This window comes from Caretta caretta, chromosome 11 (assembly GCF_965140235.1).
Source record: "Caretta caretta isolate rCarCar2 chromosome 11, rCarCar1.hap1, whole genome shotgun sequence".
Taxonomy (NCBI): domain Eukaryota; kingdom Metazoa; phylum Chordata; order Testudines; family Cheloniidae; genus Caretta; species Caretta caretta.
In genome coordinates, this window is record NC_134216.1 from 51,011,129 (window position 1) to 51,031,098 (window position 19,970).

The window sequence follows — 19,970 nt, forward strand, 5'->3', positions numbered from 1 at the left end:
TAACCTCTTCTTGTCCAATCTGGGGCCAGTACACCCCATCACAACATGGTCAATCAATTGTTACAAATTGTTAACGTCCAACAGTTCAATACCTTGTTTATAATCATAGTTTATAACAGCTTCTAACTATTACACGCTATTCGTGTTTGTGACATGTTTATAACATACATTAAACATTTATAAACCCTTTATAAGCCTTTTATAAACATATTCTTAAAGTGCAAACAAGCTACTTTAATTTAAAAAAAAAAAAAAAACAGCAACACTTTTGTAGAGAAGTGGGCTCACTGGCCAGCATGCCCTCTCATGACAAGGCATGGCATAGCAGGCTCTCCTCCTCTGGAGCATTCTGCAGTGGTCTGCTTTTTCTCATGACTTGGCCCTTGGGCCTGGTCACATTCATTTCCACCTCTTCTGGTGGGACAGAAAGTCCCATACACCATTGTCTAAAACCTTATTCCAGGCTTTCAGCTCCAACTCTGCGCCCAGTCATCCTCACATACCTTTGCCCTTGTATGAGGAGGGGTTTAACACCATCTTCCTTGGTGGCCAGTACAGGAACCCAGGCTGTCCCTTTACTACAAATTCCAGCCAAGGCATCCCTGTGGCAAGCAGCTAAGGTCTGTTTCTCCAGAGTCTCTGCTGCCTCCCTGCACTACTTTCTGGAAGTAGCCGGTCTCTTCTAGGCCCTTTTCTGGTCTCTGCAGAGTTCTTTTCAGCTTCTTGTACAAAGGAACACCTCCCAGGGCTTTCTTCCTGGAGATTCAGCTTCTCCCCTATTGTGAGGAATCACCATAGAATCATAGAAGAATCATAGTAGATTAGGGTTGGAAGAGACCTTAAGAGGTCATCTCGTCCAACCCCCTGCTCAAAGCAGGACACCACTGTGGTTGCATCACCCCTGGGTTTCCCAGTATCTCTCTTGATCCTTCTCCAGTGTTCCCTTCTCAGAAGAGAAAAAAAAGAGAATAGCTTTGAAGACTTTCTCCCTCTTTTTTTTTTTTTTTTTTGGTTAGTTAGCCCCATCCATCACAGATAGGACTCATTCTTAATTGTCCTAACCCACCTTCCAGATGCAAGCAAGTGAACTAATTGTTCTCTGGTTCCAGTTAACCCTTTCACTGCCACACACACAGCGCATCACCACTTTCTTTTAAGCATTTTCCAGAAAACAATACAAAAATGCTACCTCCCCCTTACTCAGCCAAATTCCACCTACTTCAGATGACTTCAGTGGAACTGTTAGTATAACTAAGGTGAACAGGATTTGATATTGTCTAATATATAAGAGCCTATATATTCTGATATTTGTTTCCTGCATAGTAAATGCAGAAAATAAGTAATAATCTGAGCACAACAGAGTTTAATAGAAAAGTTTTTGTCTAGGGGGAAAACATAATCAAGAACGATAATTAATTTTGAGTAGTAAATTAATTACGTACTACATTCTCTCCACTTTTCATCTTCATTACCAAGCTATACAAGTGAATCATATTAATGATCCTGCTTGAAATTCTCTGACATTGCTGATTTATTAAAGCATGGAAGATGGATGCAGAATATCTATGTCAGCAACGTGGCTGGCCGATCTTATGTTTCACTCAAGATGCTGTCAACATAAAATAAAAAAGCACAGATGTTACAGTCTCAGCAATGTTACAATCTCAGCAATACACTCTGTACCTCTTTGTATAGTTATTACAAAGTAAATTTGCAGTAAATAAGGATGAGATCTTAAAGAGCTAATCATTATATATATATATATATATATATATATATATAGTACCTTATGTTCAATATTTAGACTCTGTGCCCTAGTCAACCTTCACTGTTTGTTGCATGTGCACTAAAATTAAGGCTCTTTTTAGCTATATTCTAAGGATTTTAAAGGAAATATGTAAACAAATATTCCTGAGCAGTTGAAAGACTTCACAGTAAGTGCTAGATTAAAGAAAACTGCAGATGCTGCACAAGTAGTTCATACCATTCAAAATCCAGTCGCAGAACCTTTCCTTCTTTTGGCCTTGGGTATTAAGCATGTATCTATTTCTGTTATCATTATATCCCACTGGCAACTTAAATGCATCTCTGTCAAATTTTAAATGGGTTTTGGAATGCAATTATATTTCTCATGTTTATTCATGGGTAACTTTTGAGTTGGTCCCAACAAGAGAAAAGGATTTAGCAAATATTCTGAGTTTATCCTATATCTACCTTTTGGACTTTACAACTAGGTATCATTAAAAATCAAAATGTGCTTCAAGTTACAAACAAAGATAAACACCTAAAAATAAGGGGATTATCAAAATGGTAAAAAAAAAAAATGGTTAAGAAACTATTCAAATAACTCATGTTCAGTGCTCACATCTTTCTATATTTCATCTTAAAAGTTCAGTTAACAAACGGTTTAACCTATTGTCTCAAAGGCTGAAGATCTTTGTAATAGGTAAACGTGGTTTCCATTTTGGTAGCAAAACAACCCCAAATAGATTGAGGCTGACTAAGGGCTTGTCTGCATAGGGAAATTGACCGGTTATTCTGCTGCAGCTATCCTGGCATAACTCCCCTGTGACATTATTCCAGAATAATTATTCTACTGTAGCTATGTCAGTCAATTTTCCTGTGCAGACAAGCCTTGAAAAGGATTGGGGGGGGGGGGGAAGAGGGACGGACGGACTTATTTGCATATCTCCCAGGACCACATAACCAAGCCAATATGAGTTTTGAAAGACGGACAAATCACATGTTCTTACAAAAAGGACATTAATGTGTTTGGGCTGGAGATAAGACACAAGCACAGCAGCCGAAAGCAGTGCCTGAGAGAAGGAGGAAAGAATATCTGAAATCCAGGCACTTTCTCTGTGCATGCATTGACGCTGCTTTTCCTGCTAATCCATTTTTGTTGCTGGCAACTTCAAAAAGTATTTTCCATTATAGAAGTCGTTTATATAGGCTAACCTGCCATGCTGTTTTCAAATCTGGCCACCTTATCTTAAAACAAGTTATAGAAGAGTTCAGAAATGGGTAATAAAAAGGAGTAGAGTCCTGGAAAGACTTCACATGAGGAGGGATTGAAAAGACAGAGACTGTTTAGAGAGAAGACAAATAAGACAGGACATGATAGAGGTGTACAAAATGATAAATAGCAAATAAACTCATTTGGTAGCTTTAGCAAACAACATTAGAGGAGCAATCAGCAGATGCTAAGATGCAGGCTACGTGAATCAAGTTTGTGAGCTGTGGGATTACAAAGGCACAAAGGGAATTCTTCCAGACTTCTGGGATGTCTTGTGGTGCAGGGGGATTTTGAGACAAAGCCCAAATGGAGTGTCTCTGGCCTGCAATTAAAGCTTGTAACCCCAATGGTATTGCACTAGGTAAGAGGGGCTTTTAAAGCCAAAGGTCAGTTTGGACCTGTTCTTTGTGCAAGCCAGTACTTTTCCCTCATGGCTAAAATCTCTCATTCCAAAACCTAAACTTTTGCATTAAAAAAAAATATTAAGGCCAACATTTTAAATCTGGTTGCTTAAAGTTAGGCTCCCAAATCCATATTTAGGCAACTAAATATTATAGTATAGGTTTCTAGAGTTACTCGAGTGCTCTGAATCTACAATCAATAGTGCAATACTGAGACCGGATAGGAAGATTCCATATATATTGATCTGATTAATTATATGTACCTGAAAAGGCTCAAATTGTGCTTCTTTCCTTCCCCTCCCCTCCCCAGCAGGAATTCGTGTTCATAGGCAGCTAAGGGCAATCAGATCCCAAAACATATTAGTAATGCCTGATATTCATTGGACTATGTTCTGGTACTCACCCCAAAATCACTTTGAAATTAACTTTATTTATTAGTTGTTCTATGTGGTTTATAAATAAAGTAAGAGTTAGATGGATCCACAGATTTGGAAATTCTAAATGTAATGTAATTTGGAAGCTTAGGGTAAAGTATACTTACATTGAGGTACCCCTCTATTTTATAGACCTGCATGAATTTATTTTTTTTACTTTAGACCATAACTTTTGCTGTACTAGGGATTGCATTGACAACATGGCAGGAGCCCAAATGCTGCACCTAATCTGCATCTACATTTACATAGAATTTTAATGAAAAATGAATACAGTTATTTTATTAATATAGAGTGATGTACTGTAAGTGCATGCAGAACTTCACATAAAGTAGACACAATATGCTTTGAAGATTTCAAGGTGTGGAGTGTCCATGAAAAGACGAAAGTCAACTTCCTGAGATCCAGCTGTATCTTAGAGGTGGCCATGTGCACTGCAGAATGCAAGTCCAAGTCTGCTAGTTGATCATGGGGATATGTTCAGATTAGCTGCCTTCTCCTATAACTCTAGGAAGCATTTATAGAGCTCCAAAGGGTTTCCTTCACAAAACGGGTATTGAAGCATTGTGAATAAGCTCTAGAGAACTTTGGTTTTAGCTTCAAGGTGATCTAAAAATGGACCTGCAAACAACCAACATTTTGAACCCATCAAGGGAACAAAGTTGAAGCTAATATAATCAGCAGTAAAATAGTTTACATTCCATTTAGATGAATAAGGACTGTACATACCACCTCAGATCTATTATTTCAGGCCATCAGCCTCCCAGATTAAAACTTTGCTACAATGGCTCATGTCAAGGTTCCTTCCCCACTCTGAACTCTAGGGTACAGATGTGGGGACCTGCATGAAAAATCCCCTAAACTTATTTTTACCAGCTTAGGTTAAAAACTCCCCAAGGTACTAACTATTTTACCTTTTGCCCTTGGACTTTAATGCTGCCACCATCAAGCGTCTAACAAATATATAACAGGGAAAGAGCCCGCTTGGAAACGTCTTTCCCCCCCAAAATCCTCCCAAACCCTACACCCCCTTTCCTGGGGAAGGCTTGATAAAAATCCTCACCAATTTGCATAGGTGATCACAGACCCAAACCCTTGGATCTTAAGAACAAGGAAAAAGCAATCAGGTTCTTAAAAGAAGAATTTTAATTGAAGAAAAAGTAAAAGAATCACCTCTGTAAAATCAGGATGGTAAATACCTTACAGGGTAATCAGATTCAAAACATAGAGAATCCCTCTAGGCAAAACCTCAAGTTACAAAAAGACACAAAAACAGGAATATACATTCCATCCAGCACAACTTATTTTATCAGCCATTTAAACAAAACAGAATCTAACACATATCTAACTAGATTGCTTATTAACCCTTTACAGGAGTTCTGACCTGCATTCCTGCTCTGGTCCCAGCAAAAGCAACACAGAGACAGAGAGAACCCTTTGTTCCCCCCCCTCCAGCTTTGAAAGTATCTTGTCTCCTCATTGGTCATTTTGGTCAGGTGCCAGCGAGGTTATCCTAGCTTCTTAACCCTTTACAGGTGAAAGGGTTTTTCCACTGGCCAGGAGGGATTTAAAGGTGGTTAGCCTTCCCTTTATATTTATGACAGCTCACAATCACATGCTTTTTGATAAGGGCCAGAAGCTTGCTTTTTAAAAAAAATGAAAGCATCCATTCTGAACAAACTGACTTGTGTTTCTGATGGGCTGAAATTTGTGGAGCACAGTTTCAGAAATTGTTACATACATAAATACCTATTCCTTATGGACAATAAAAGTTAATGAGGAAAATAAGCCTAACAAAGCATGTTAATAATAAGTAGAAATGGAAAGCATAATAAATAAGGATGAACAAATTAATTAGGGCAAATAAAAGCAAAACCCAAACCTGAGCCAAACCAACATTATTCAGATTCAGACTGGTTTGGATATTCTCCCCCATCTAGAACATAGTTCCTAAATGTGGCTGCTCTTTGTACATCACATACAGATTTCCCTTTTTTTGAAGAACTGGGGCCTAAAATTGCCTCCTGATGTGTGAGATCTAACCCAAAGAAACAAGGGTAGTCCAAATAAAGCACAGTGCTAAAACATACAATCCTTACATAATCTTCAGCATGCATACTACTTAATGCATATCCACAGATTGCCATTATTAAGCTATCAGGAGATGCCAATGTTTACCACACAGTGGCATCTGAGAAACCACAATATTTTCCTAAACTTAGAATACCACATAACTATACTATCCCTGATGCCACTATATTAAATGTAGTATATGTTGACTTCTTATAGGACAACCTGTGCGTGCATATTATTCTGCCTTTGTATATTGTGTGTAACTTGCCTTATTTACTGACTGTGTTTGGTAGAATTTGAAGTTAATGCATAAAGTTAGGCACCTTCATAGTCTTTGCAGGACCCGGACCTTAGTTTGTCATTTTTCTTTGGTAAGTGACCATCAGAGTTTTCCTAAATTAAAGAAACTCTGCCAAATCCCTGGCTGGTATAACTGGCATAGTTCCTCTGAAGTTAATCGAGCCACACTACTCTACACATGCGGAGGATCTGGACCAATATATCCTATGTTAAATAAATTGTAATATTGATGATAAAACACAGTCCTAACTGGGAGCCACTTCCTCTTCCTATTGGAGTCAATGGGGGTTTTGCCATTAATTGAGTGAAAGGAGGATGAAGCCTGAAAGCTGGAGAGAGATGTGAAAGACCCAGTATTTGCAGGTCCAGCACTGCACTTTTTCTGTAAGCTGTCAATACAGTCTTCAGTGCACTACCATGTGGTAATGTGATCAGACTAATATGCTCATTCCACCTTTGCTTTACTTTTAATGTGTCCTACCTACAGAGCTGCAATAGGCTGTGTGACCTGATCCAATACATCTATGTTAAAAATCTATCTCAGTGTATTTTTATATTTGTTTCCTTCTTAGGTCTTGGCCATTGATACTTTCCAAGTTGATTTAATAAAGCAACTGGGAGTTTGTCTGCTTCTTTTTGGTGAGATCTGTGTGCTACATGAAACATACATATTTGCTGAGAATGAGACTACTAGCAGGGGAGTAGTCAGGATTTACTATATTTACTACCTTGTAAATTCAGGCAGGATTCTGCATATTGCCAGAATAAGTGCTCTCTTGCAATTTGTGTTCTATCTTTTCATTCCCTCAACCTGGATTCCTTCCTGAAAACAGTCCTCACACACACACCAGAGGCAAGTTCAACACCATAGGCTTTATTTACAACATACTTTACAAGTGCTTGTTCCACACAGCATTTAGCGGTTTCACAAGCTTTTACTCACTACCAAGGCACAGGACAGGACGGGGAGACAGATTAGATTTTGGGCTCCTTCCAGCCTTCCCTCCCTTACCCTCTTCTCTTTCAACCATCCTCAGCTGAGGAGTTGAATCCTCTTTTTGCTTGTTTAATCACCTGTTACTTAATCAATTATCTCGTCTCTTTGGCTCAGGTAGGGGATGCTTACCACGTACAAAGAGTGGAGAGTTAGCCCTAAGCTACTCACACTGTGTCATGCCATTACAAGCAGTGCTGGAATTGCTGCCAACATTCTGCTGAAACCAGAAAGTGAAGAAAAATGTAAAAACAGAGGAAGAGACAATAAAAGTGTACCTAAACTATTCTGAACCTCAAAAAGAAAAAAAAAATTGGGTTTGATCTGAACTTTCTCCAAAATGTCAGATAAGTTCTTTTTCAACTGAACCAGTGCACATATCTTACATATCTTGTAAGATTCCAGCACTTATAAACAGGTAGTTGTTAATTATAGAGTATAATGGTCATAGGAGCAGTTCTAAAATCTCTATGGTCGTTCCTGGAAGTTCTTGTAACAAATACTTGAAGTGCTACTATGACTACTATCTGTTTTCAAACTAACACCGTTTTCTAATGATCTTTGTAAATATTTTCCTAAAAATACCATCATTATGGAAATGAAATAATTTCAAATGCATTCCTATGACAATAGATATGGAAAAGTTTGGTTAAGCATTCTCTTTCCCTTGGTGACTCTATATATGACATATCTATGAAGATACATATACATATATTTATGGAGTTCATACAAGAATGGATGTCAAATTATATCCTTCTAGTTGTTTCAAAACTGACCATCTAAGGTTATGAACCTATGTTCCATTCCTTTTGATTGATCTCATTCTATCCCTTATCTAATAGGTTTATTTTATTTTTGCATTCTTGCTATTCAAGCTGCCTATTGGATACTCTGATTACACAAGCTTACAATATAAAATAATATAATCACTGCAGGATGAGCTAAGGATGGAATAAGCCCTGAAACAGTGAAAATATCATAAAGAACATTGAAGAAATTGATACAAAAGGCTGAGGAGATTCATGGTAGAAATTATGTAAAACAAAATTGGCACCATATGACTCTATTTATTTATACATTAGACAAGTATAAATATTTATACATTATTAAATATTTATACATTAGACAAGTAGGGATAGATGCACTGCAGGTCACATGTACAGGAAAGTACATGGTGAACCTAGAAAAAGTAAGCGTAGGAATAGAAGAATAGTAGTATTAGTCAGAAGGGGAAGGCAGACATGGGGCCAAGTTCTCTGCTGGCACAGTTCCTTTGGCTTCAGTGGAGATACACCAGCAGAGAATTTGACTCAGTGTGTCATGCTTGCAGCTAAAATCATCATCAATAGTTTAGAAGACCAGAGAGTGTTCAAAAAGCAATTATATTTACAGTAAAGGCATTAACATTAGGGTTAGGAACATAGTCTGTAAAACACCCAATACTGGCCTTTCCACAGCAACTTTGGGTTCTCTTTCCTGATACCTCAGCTAGCAAATAAACAGTAGATATTGGCTGCAGTTGAATTTAATATAATCATTTATTGACCAAAGTAGTACATATTGAGCAAAGCTTCGGCAATGTCAGTATTTAATGTGAGCGACAATAAATCTGGCTGAAGAAAACTAGAAGTCAATATATGTATTGCTACATATATTGTATTTTAAAAAGTAGTCCTGACATGGATATTGATCTAATTTTATGTAAGCTCTTGGGACTTTTTAAGTCAAGTTAGAAGGCAGTATAGCCATGCTGCAGGTAATATGTTCCATTTTCTTACATTCATTATCATAGTGGTGCCCTTCTGGAAAAAAAGCTCATTGGACAGCAAAGCTGAATAATGCTTTCTATTAGAGATGCACAAAAACTGAAGAAAAAATTTGTGAGCATTCATTCGATTTTAAAAATGATGTGCTCCAGCAACAATTACATATCTATAGTATCTAAGTGATCAAGTTATCATGAATGTATACAGATAGTGAATTTTAAACTCACAAATACAAGAATTTGCACTGGAAACTGAATATGTCTCTACGTAAAAGAATAAATGGACACAAATCAGACATCAAGAATTATAACATTCAAAAACCAGTCAGAGAACACTTCAATCTCTCTGGTCACTCGATTACAGACCTAAAAGTCACAATTCTTCAACAAAAAAACTTCAAAAACAGACTCCAACAAGAGACTGCTGAATTGGAATTAATTTGCAAACTGGACACAATTACATTAGGCTTGAATAAAGACTGGGAGTGGATGCTCAAATAAATTTGTTAGTCTCTAAGGTGCCACAAGTACTCCTTTTCTTTTTGCGGATACAGACTAACATGGCTGCTGCTCTGAAACCTGAATATTTTATATGGTATAGGACACTATATGGCACAATAAGGGGACAGAGGTCCCAAACTTCCTTACAAGGCTTTTGAAATAGAAACAATTAAATGGGAAAGATATAAATTGTATCACACCATTAGCAGCTAGAACTCCGCATACAGAATAATGATATTTCTAGGAGTTATGAGCTAGGCCACAAAAAACATGAGATTGCCTGAAAAATCATGAAGAAAAAAATAAAGTTTAGGTTCTCTATATTCACCTTCTGTTTTCTAAGCCTTTAGGGTTGACATTTTCAAGATTTTCTCTTCAAACTTTCTTCCTGTAAATGAAAGCTGAGAGTCTCATTTAATCACATGACTCCAGTAGCTGGAGCTTTAAGAAAACACGCCAAATATCTCAAGACTTGTGGGTAAAATCTCAAACTACTCAAATTACAAACTGGAGGTGCCTTCCTGAGCTACAAGTAACAAAGGGAGAGAGTGGCCCCAGTGAGTTTATCTTCACTAAACTGCTACACCAATGCAGCTGCACTACTTTAGTGCTTTAGTGAAGATGCTACAATGTCAGTGGGAGAACTTCTCTCATAAGCATAGTTAATTCACCTCCCTGAGAGGGGATACCTGTGTTGATGGGAGAAGCTCTCCCGTTCACATAGCGCTGTCTCAGTATAACTGCATTGTCCAGGGGGGTGGATTTTTCACACCCCTGAGCAACGTAGTTATTCTAATATAGGTCTGTAATATAGACCTGGCCTGTGCCACCTTTTGCAAGACTGCAGTACACAGTTCCAACCACAATTAATTAAAGGTGCTCAGCTTTTCTGAAAAATCATTTTCAATTAGATGTCTAAATATGAAGTTAAAAACCTGATATTAGGCATCCAAGTTTGAAAACTACGGCTTTATCCATTTATAAAATGGGTATAAATCAATGGGAATTGTTCAATGTGAGCCAGACTCTGGAAAATTGGCATTGCTCAACCCCCTCCTTCTCCCAACCAACAGTTGCCCTTGTTTTTAGTAAACAAAAATATCACTGAAGTCCCCCTTTGAATCCTCCATGTTCCACCCCTCTCAACCCCCCTCCCCATCTCCACTCTCCTCATGAGGGTTGTGTGAGATGTGCAGTCTCTGTTCTCTCAGCATCTGAAGCTACTAATTCCGGGAGATCTAGTACAGTTATGCAGGAGATGGAGTCCTTTCCAGCCCACAGTGATTGCTACAGCTCAAAGTAGACTCCAAGATTTCTCTGACTCATGCCCCTGGCTCTAATGAGCAGATCTCTAGGCCTCCAAGCACTCCCAAGCAAATCCCCTTGCTCTATTTCTCACTGTAATTCTCACATGCCTCAGTGTGAGATATAGCCCATCTCCTAGATCATTAAGTCCCTGTGGCTTTAACTTCTTACAGTTCTAGCTTTAAATTCTGCTCTGCTTTTAAGTAAACTAGCCTTAAGATTGTCAGACTCGTAGAAATTGTTGTTATTTTTTAAAAAAAAGTAAAGATGGGTGACTCATCCTGCCAGATCTGTTTTCCCAACTCAGGTGCCTTCCATTGCTCTTTGGTACAGATTTCATCCTTGTGTGCATATCAGTATGTCCAAGGTGAAATGGTAGTCAGTCTGCTGACTTTGATTGATGAAAATGCACGTATATTACAAATACACAGTTGTCTGTCACCTGATGGTAGGCAGCCTGATAGACCTATTGTTTTGAGACTGATACAAAGTCAATAAAATCACATACCACTTAAGAAGACACATGCTCCACTGGCACTGCAGGTCCAAACCCAAACCCAATCTTACATTCTAAGGCTTACTTGTCTCAATTGCATGCGATAAAACGAAGAACTGAAAATGGCAAAGTTTACAGAGATACTTAACTGTGCTGCCTTGCACCTAAACTCAGATTTCAAGCTTCTACTCTTCTACCCCATTAAGATGTTGGATTTGTTTGGACACAGAATTTTGATTAGCGATAAGGAGCTTTGCCAGAATTTCACCCCAGATATTTACTATAGATTAAAATTGGGCTCCAATGGAGTTAAGTGTCACTGACGTTCCACATGAGACGTTGTGGAAGAAAGTCATGTTTTCTTTACGTCAGAACTGTGTGTTATTTAACAATTAGTATTAGATTGCTGTATTCATACGACTTAAAGCTATGATACTGCAAGGTAAGGAGGTAGAATTCTAAAATACTGGATGCATGACAAGAGCTGGCAAGAACTGGAAGATCAGTATAAAGGGTTTTATTTTTTATGTTTGTCATTGGGATGGCCTGCATCAGACAACCAAAACAGATGAATTAATGAAAGGACAGTCATACTCCATGATTTAGTTCTAGCAAAGGGGTTGGTGACCCCCAAATGAATACAATTTGCATAAAGATACTGTGCCTCTAGGGTTCAGGGCTAGGCTAATTTCACTGAACCATTTCCCCAACAATAGTATGTTAAATCCAGGTTGCTAATCCAAGGAATTTGATCATGTATCATTTCATTCAAACTTTGGCTCAGGACATGCCTGATTTTGTAGTTTTAGACTTGGCTGAAAGAAATGTTTAAAAAAAATTCTCAGAATACTAGATCCACAGCTGTGGAAATTAGCATAACTCAATTAGCTAGTGTGAATCAATTGAAGTTAAGGCTCTGACTCTTGAAGTGTAATATAAAATTGCTTGATACTGTAAAGTATGCATTAAAAATAAATCATCAATAATAGAGGTGCTACATATACTTGTACATTACAGCAGATTGATCTTCAAAAAATTAAGAATTACTCTAATTTTAAGAGCCAAATTCAACCTTTGTTGAAGGATGAATTTGGCCTACACATTCTATCATTTATTATGCATTGTCATGTGGTAAAATCTGAATACTGCACCAAATGCTCTTTCCTTGAATGGATTGTATGTCATAATATTGTTGTTAACTCAAGGGGAGTTGATCTGAAACCTAATTGATTAGAACTTCTTCATATTTCTGGTGTTGACACTGGGATTTTGTGGCTTCTCTATGAAGGAATATAACAAATTATATGTTGTGGGAAATGTACAGTAGCAGTAGAGTTCTTGCTACTGTAGAGTTATTTCTAAATTTAATCAAATATTTTCTTTGAATTCTAAGGCTGCACTGTTATGTGCTGTAATTTACTGATTCTCTTCAGCAGTAGCTGGTGAGGGAGCAGCTAAGAGGCAATAATGTGTAGCAATATCCCCTCCAGAAACCTCTTCATGTTAATTTAGACGATTGGATTAGGTTACTGAGAAGATTACTTTGGAGTTTTTCACTTTTCTACCAGTTTTCATCACCGCTTTTCTAGGTAAATTGAAGAACTTAGCTCACAGAGTCAGAAGCTAATCCTTTGAGTAATTTACAATTGGTGAGAGACTTGAACATTTTTCCTACCAAAGCATTATATTTAATCTTAAAATACTAAGTAAACAAACCCAAACGAGAGCTTGCAGTTAACATCAATGAGTGTTACAGACTGCAGGATGGCCTAATCCGCTTTGAATTTTCAGAGAAATTAATTCCAGACAGCTAGTAGGCCAAATGCTCTTCCCTTAACTTACATGGCTAGCAGCATGTAAATTAATGGAACTGTTAGTGTCTGGAAGGCGAGCAGGATTTGGCTTAATCTATTAATTTGGTGTAATACTAGGAGTAAGCTCATGCTTCCTCCTAGTATTTTGATCTGAAAAATCATAAAATTGCTATTCCTCACAAAATCACTGTTGAAAACAGAACAGAAAACCTCCATGCATGTCATTTGAGAGGGTGGGAATGAGAAGAACATACAATGGATTACCTGTTTCCTGGGGAACTGTTTTTTCTTATATTTGGTCTTCTGCTTTGGTGTGGCGTATTTGATAGGGGTCCAGATATCACATTTTAGTGAGGGGAGGTGGGATGGTTTTGAAAAATGGTATAATTATAAATTTACAAGCAGTTTTCCTGGCTGCTGAAGAAGACAGGAAGGATGGTTTTATGGCTCAAAACTTTTGGGTTCTAATTTCAGCTGTGTGTCAGATGTCCTGCCCGACACTGAGAAAGTCACATGCAGGGGAATCTTCAAAGGGGAGAGTTTGGGCAAATGACAGGGGATTGGAAAATTTGAGTATTTGAGTCTGTAAAGTATGTAATAAATATAAATAACAGAGGTGTAACATATACTTTTATTACAGCAGATTGATCCGCAACTAAAGTTACAAGGTGTTGTGGAAACAGGGTGACCAGACAGCAAATGTGAAAAACTGGGACAGGGGATGGGGGGGGGGAATAGGAGCCAATATAAGAAAAAGACTCAAAAATCAGGACTGTCCCTGTAAAATCGGGACATCTGGTCACCCTATCTGGAAATGGGAAGCATTTTCTAAGCTTAAGGGAATCAGTGTTGAGTTCTGAAAATGCTCTATATGCACAAACAGGAATGGAGCCCCAACGGAGCATGCAACAGGCTACCTATGGCAGTGCATGCTTTTGAAAATGTTGGTGTTAATCTGTGTGGGTGAAATCCTGATCCTAGGGAAGTCAATGAGAGTTCTGCCATTTACTTCACTGGGGCAAGGATTTCACCCTCTGCGCCTCAGTTTCACATCTCTAAAATAGGATGCACCTTAGAGACTAAGCAATTTATTTGAGCATAAGCTTTCATGAGCTACAGCTCACTTCATTGGATGCTGTAGCTCACGAAAGCTTATGCTCAAATAAATTGGTTAGTCTCTAAGGTGCCACAAGTACTCCTTTTCTTTTTGCGAATACAGACTAACACGACTGTTACTCTGAAACCTAAAATAGGAGGAATAATAATCCTTCCTTATGTCTCAGGAGTATTGTGAAAACCAATTCATTATTGTTAGAGAGACTCTTAAATACCACAGTGGCAGCATCATAGCCAAGGATGTATCTAAATAAAAGTTCTGTGTCATCGTAGTAAAAATGATTTGTATAACAATAAAATACATTTATTTTGTAATAGGTTTTATATAGCAATAATTTTTTTCCCCACTGCTATAAATTGGTACAGAACTCCTGTACTTTTCATGAATCCATGCCGACTGGTAACGACTTGGAAAATGAAATGATACTAAGAGCTGCAGGGTATCAGTATTGAACACATTGCTACAGGAAGATTATTTCTGGAAAAAAATGGTAGTAGCCAAGATATTTGAAAGAATAAGTATTTTCAACTTTCTGACCAATCCAGTTGCTTTTTTCTCCTGATTCAACTAAACAGATAACCACCTTTCACTGATTAAAATGATGAATGTATGTGTTGGGATCTGGGAGTTCTCTTCCTTTCAGTCCCAACAACATCAAAAGTACTTGTAATATACCATACAAGCTACCAGTGATCTTCATTTGTAAATTCCCATATAATTATCTCTTTATTACATTAATTCTCCCTTTAATTTATATTACAGCTAATCCATATGAAGTGGCCAGAACAAAAAGAAAAACAGTTCTATTAATTCAGTTTGACACGTGGCTCCTTAGTATGACAGCAGGCCAGGGAGGTGGAGGAGCTTTTTGACAACATATTAGTAAATGAGAATTGGTTCTTTCACGATACAGGCAATTCATTCCTCCAAACTTGCCATGATGTCAGTTGTGATTGTGCCATTCTAACAACAACGTACTTTACCTCTTGTTCCGCCTTCACTCCCTTAAAGGAGAGGCTGAGAAATTAAAAATAATTAATTATGAATTTAAGGAGCAGACACACTTGTAATTATCTCAGACATGCAGTGATTATGATAAGATCCCCTGAGGGGATCAGCTGGAGTGACTTCAGACTCTATGGTAATCGTTGAAAGGGCAACTAAATTACCTCCTGTCCCTGTGTCAGCAGAGCTTGAAACGTACAGCTACAATAATTGTGTCCGAGCATTGAGCATGACTAGAAGCTGAGCAGGTATTTTATTTAAGGGAGGTTGATTCATGAGCGTTGGAAAGACTGGGAGGCTGCAGAAGGGGGAACAGACAATTTTCAGTTACAGTAAAAAGACCTAAGATGAATGTAAACAATTTTTTTTAATGTGAGATTTGAGCTTATTGCTACTGCTCCTTGCAGTGCATTTAACAATTAGCTTTCTTTGACTTGCTAGTATGAACCCTGGGCTATGGGAGACAAAGTGTAAAATAAGGGGTGATCCTGCAAATACTTATCCATGCAAGTAGTTCTATTGACTTCAGTGTGACTAGTCCTGAATAAGGCTTACACATAAAAGTACATTCCCAGGATTAGCCCCTAAGAACTGGGCACAGCAGTTTTTTCCTCAAGTTAAAAATTCCCATGGAAGCAATAGAAATCATATTTAACTTTTCATTTTAAAGTAAAGCATACAGATTATCTAACATACTCTTTGCAAAGAAAAACCTGTATTCTGAAATACCATTTGCCAGGTTTAGCACTTTTATCAAGGAAAAGCCTTGGATATCTCAAAAGGAAAGGAAAGGAAATCAGAATTTTTTTTAATTCATGCTAAAACAATATATTTTTCCATGTTGTCATAAATATAAAGGGAAGGGTAAACACCTTTAAAATCCCTCCTGGCCAGAGGAAAAACCCTTTCACCTGTAAAGGGTTAAGAAGCTAAGATAACCTTGCTGACACCTGACCAAAATGACCAATGAGAAGACAAGATACTTTCAAAAGCTGGGGGGAGGGAGAAACAAAGCCCCCCTCTCTCTCTGCCTGTGTGATGCTTTTGCCGGGGACAGAACAGGAATGGAGTCTTAGAACTTAGTAAGTAATCTAGCTAGATATGCGTTGGATTCCATTTTCTTTAAATGGCTGAGAAAATAAGCTGTGCTGAATGGAATGGATATTCCTGGTTTTGTGTCTTTTTGTAACTTAAGGTTTTGCCTAGAGGGATTCTCTATGTTTTTAATCTAATTACCCTGTAAGGTATTTACCATCCTGATTTTACAGAGGTGATTCTTTTTATGTCTGTTAAAATTCTTCTTTTAAGAAACTGAATGCTTTTTCATTGTTCTTAAGATCCAAGGGTTTGGGTCTGTGGTCACATATGCAAATTGGTGAGGATTTTTATCAAACCTTCCCCAGGAAAGGGGGGGTAATATTTGGGAGGATTTTGGGGGGAAAGACGTTTCCAAACGAACTCTTTCCCAGTAACCAGTGTTAGACGTTTGGTGGTGACAGCGAAAGTCCAAGGGCAAAAGGTAAAATAGTTTCTACCTTGGGGAAGTTTTAACCTAAGCTGGTAAGAATAAGCTTAGGCGGTTTTCATGCAGGTCCCCACATCTGTACCGTAGCATTCAGAGTGGGGAAGGAACCTTGACACATGTACAGGCATTAACAAAAAGGGTTGAAAGGTGTGATCCCGTTCCTAGACAGAAAAGCAGACCTCTACAAAGTACCAACCTCCCTAACATTAGTTCTTGAACCACAACCATATTTTTCTGTCTCCCATTGCAGCAAATGAAATCTGCTGAAAGCAAGCAGACCTACAAGAACCAATTCTGGAAGAGACATCTGAGTGCTGCAGAAACCAGAAGTGAAATCCTGGCCTTACTGAAGTCAATGGAAGTTTCACCCCATCTGCCTTTCCTGAATGGCGTATGTTACCCAACCTAGGATAATATAATTATTTGTTAAACAATGTGTATATAAAACTGGAAATTAAAAACAAGGAGGAGAGGGAAAGCTGCATTCTGTTACTCACCAATTAATTAGCAAGATAAATCTATGTATTAACATAATCAGTGAGCAAAATAAAGGAGAAAATAGGAAACCTATGTTACTTTCAATATTTGGATACAAAACAGAATTCTTGAGGGTGCTTTATGATGTATCAAATTGAACTGTAAGAAAGTGAACCTAAATCAGTAGGCAAGAGATTTTCAAAGACACAGACAGCAGTTAGATAGCTAATTCTCATTGACTTTCCATAGGCATTATGTGCTTAGTGGCTAGTTCTGCCTTTCAAAATCTATGGGCACCTATGTGGTGTTGAAGATCCCAACCCATAGTTAAAGTTTCTGTATTTCATTTATGCAGGGGGTGCTGCATGCCCACTTACTCATTCCTGGAACAGACCAAGACCAGTTCTGGGGAGGGGGCAAGCAGGACAATCACTCAGGGCATCAACTCCTGGGGGCATCAAACTCCTGTTCTGCTCAGTGTTTCCTCTCCTCCCTGCACTTTGCTCCTGAGTGGCCAGCTCAGCTGCTCAAGGCGGGGATGGGGATGGGGATGTTTTTCACCCTGGCCAGCTAAATGGCTTAGATGACTTCTGGAGCAGAGGGTGAGTAGGAGCAGGCAATGGCAGGAGCTTTGCCGCCCATGAGAGTTGGATGAATAATTGATTTTTCAGTTTGGTGGCAGTTCTAAAAAATGCTGGGGGGAAAAAACAGGTTAGGGATTAAATGAATCTGAAATTTTTCAGAATTTGTGGTGAATTGAAAAAAGTCTGTTCCAGAGAAGGGATTTGAACCAGATTCTCCCACATTCCAGGTGAGAGCCGCTGGGCTGTTGGTCACAAATTGTGGGGGGAAGGAATCAGCACCACCAACTGCTACCTTTTGCGAGTGGCCAGAATTACTACTATCAAATTTGCAATTATTTTGAGGTTGACTAAAACTGCATTTTTTGTCAAATAAACTATTCATCCGAAAAACTTTGGCCAGCTCTCCTGGCCAGTGCAGCTGAGCTGGAGCAAGGGGCAGTAGCAAATTACTACCACTCCCTCTCTCCATAAAATAAGGAGGAAGGAAAGTAAGAACTGTGCCTCAGAGCCATGGCTCTGAGGCACATGGCTTCCTCAGCTACCCCTAGGGTGTAAGCTTTCATAGCTAAAAACCCACTTCTTTAGATGCATGGAGTGAAAATTACAGGTAAATTTATATTGGCATACATAAAATTACAGATACCCACGTGTGTGTATGTTATGCCTATATCTGTAATTTTCACTCCATACATCTGAAAACATGGGTTTTCTACCCATGAAAGCTTATGCCCAAATAAATCTTAGTCTTTAAGGTGCCACCAGACTTGTTGCTGTTTTTGTGGATACAGACTAACATAGCTACCCCTCTGATACTTAGTACCCCTAAGGTGGTGAAGCTTACATATCATCTCTTGCTCTGGGCTATACCTAAAGTCACGAGACGCTATACAAACTTATTTCTCACCTATCCTTGAGAATAACATACCAGGATTTTGGAATAATGCTAACTATTACACCATCTCCTTTTGTATTGAGTTAATATATGTGGGATAAAAAATAAGAATGAAAAAGAGTAAGAATACTATAGAGTCAGGCTAGACAGTAGCAGAGGAAAAAGAGTCAGAGTCTAAACCCTCTTTTTGATTTCTATGAAACTGGAAGTAACAATAAAATTTCTGAAGTATAGTGTATGTTCTGTCCTAGTTCTAGTCATGACCAGAGAAAGTTTTTAGAATAATTCGATCTGACAAAGAATAACGGAGGATTTCTTTTAATTCAGTGTTACACTTACTACAGAATGCTCTGTGATCTTCCACAATCAAGTTCTAGAGCACATGAAAACTCCTATACACAGGAATTTATGAAATAGGTAACAAAAGGTCAGCTCTTAGTCCCATTTGCCCTGCCACTTGCTTGTTAAAACTTCTTTCATATTATGGCCTTACTTCTTCCACTGTTTCACACATTCTGAGCAGTAGGATCATACAGACAGAAAAAAATTAGAATGAATTTTGTTTTAAAGGAAAAGAATATCACAGCATTAAAAGAACCCATGGACTAAAAGTGAATGTTCGCAAACCTTTCTTAACACTGTTTTGCATGGGAGCATAGTGAATGTGGTTTAGTTACTCTGTTTAATTCTGAATTTAGTTTAGTTTCGTATGCTTGTTTTGTAGGTTTATATTATAATGCCACCTGCAGTGATTGAGTATGAATACCAAATTTGAGGCAGACTGTTGGGACCCATGGCACAAATGCAAAATTGGTTGTGAACTCTATACTTAGGTTTCACCAACCACGTGTAACATCCTCAGGCACTAGAACAGCCTAAACATGGAGTCCCAGACAGTCTCCTTGGGTACTCCAATCTATCTTGCCACACAGGTGGGTATACCCTTGTGAGAGATGATCCCTTACACCAAGAATCAATCAGGTTATCATCAGTCCTAAAGGACCAGCCGCTTACCCCAGGACAATTGCACCTTAGATCTCACACCAAAGACAACGCTTGTAGCCAATCCTATAATAAACAATGAGAATTTATTAAATAGGAAAAAAAAAACAAGAAAGTTATTTACAAGGTTAAAACAGGTAATACATGCACAAATGAGTTACAATCTTAACTTTCAAAGGATAATAGAAACTTCTATAATAAATAAGCTCAGTTTGAACTTTAGGGCTAGCCTTGGCTAAGCAGCTGGGGATTGCTTACATGTGCCTAGAAAA

General features: G+C 38.2%; 1 long non-coding RNA gene across 1 annotated transcript in view; it reads left to right on the top strand.

Annotated features, from left to right (window-relative positions):
- The window catches only part of LOC142068564 (uncharacterized), a 36,159-nt gene extending 17,230 nt beyond the window's left edge, over positions 1-18,929 (top strand). Inside the window, exon 2 of the long non-coding RNA XR_012664401.1 lies at positions 16,994-18,929. This is a non-coding gene — a long non-coding RNA (uncharacterized LOC142068564). The remainder of the gene's footprint in view (positions 1-16,993) is intronic.
- Positions 18,930-19,970: the final 1,041 nt, after the last annotated feature.